The sequence below is a fragment of the Lygodium microphyllum genome, chromosome 14 (genome assembly GCF_053477565.2).
Source record: "Lygodium microphyllum isolate KBCC chromosome 14, Lygodium_microphyllum_v1.1.10, whole genome shotgun sequence".
Classification (NCBI taxonomy): Eukaryota; Viridiplantae; Streptophyta; class Polypodiopsida; order Schizaeales; family Lygodiaceae; genus Lygodium; species Lygodium microphyllum.
The window spans coordinates 57154145-57155538 of NC_141148.1; the positions used below are offsets into that span (position 1 = coordinate 57154145).

General features: G+C 39.6%; 1 pseudogene; it reads left to right on the forward strand.

Moving 5' to 3' along the window:
- Positions 1-260: 260 nt before the first annotated feature.
- Positions 261-1192, forward strand: LOC148025620 (putative protein phosphatase 2C 57 pseudogene; annotated as a pseudogene).
- Positions 1193-1394: the final 202 nt, after the last annotated feature.

Consider the following 1394-nt stretch of genomic DNA (forward strand, 5'->3'; position numbering starts at 1 on the left):
TCTGGTCTATATGTATGCTAAGTGTGACAGTCTAGAGGAAGCATGCTAATTGTTTGATAGATTACTAGTTCACAATGAAGTTGTATGGACAGCCATGGTTGGTGCATATGTATGATGCAGTGATTGTAATTCTGCTCTTAAACAGTATGACAAAATGCTTGATGCGGGCATTAAACCAAACAAAGTCACCTACTTGTTGACATTCAAAGCTGCAAGTTCTCTCGAAGGAGCATGTTTAATAGAGAAAGGCATCCTGGAGGATGACCATAGCAGTAGAGTTTGTAAAATACAAGTTACTCAATTACATTGTTGAAGATGTGGCATTTCCAATTGCAATAGAAAAGGCTGTCTATCATACCTTTCTGCAGACTGAGACAGCATTTGCAGAAGCTTGTTCAATTAATCATGGCTTGTCATTTGGCACAACAGATTTAACTGTCTTAGTGCTCGGAAGAGAGTTGTTTGTGGCCAATGAAGGAGATTGTAGAGTTGTCCTCTGCAGGAAGGGAAAGGCCATTGATATAACAAGGGATCATATGGCCTCATGTTCACTTGAAAGATGGTGAATAGAGTTCCTTGGAGGCTTTGTGGATGATGGATATCTGAATGGACAGATCAATGTTGCAAGATCCATTAGAAACTGGCATATCAAGGGATTAAAGGAGGGCATGAATTGTCTTCTCAGTGCAGAGCCAGAATTGAGACAAGCTTTGTTGATGACTGAAGAAGACAAGTTTATGATTATTGGTTGTGATGATTTCTGGGATGTGTTTTCAAGTCAGATACTTGACAATAATGAGTGTTTTAAATCATATACCTCAAATATATACAGCCGAAGAGTACTTAGTGGTGAATTTGTGGTTGTGAACAAGCATCTTCTGAATGATCTGACTGACATGGGACTTTGGAACTTAGAGTTGAAGATGGCTCTATACAGAAAGTTCAGCAGATTCCTGATGATTTGAAAGCAATTTACAGGAATGTTTGGGAAATCAAACAGGGGACCATTGTTGACACGGTTGCAAGACCATATGCATTTATCAAGTTTGATACTGATATTCAGAAGACCAGAAAGCTTTACTTGGACATTTGTGTAAATGAACTTCGTGTGTTTTGTAAGGAGACAAGTGCTCTGTCTTTGGAATTGTCTGCTCTATATGACCCGTCACTCAGTAAGGAAGATCCAAGTTAGATAAATGCTGAAGACATAATGGACATCATGTTGATAATTTTCTAATCATTGGCTGGAATACTGTGCTTGGGCCTTGTTCCATACTTCCAGTTCAAGGTGGGCAGACGGCAACACAGAGAGAGAGAAACGTAGAGATGACTGAGAGAGCCATACTTATTATACTATATAGGCGAGCAGGCTGACAGTAGCAGCTAGTATTACG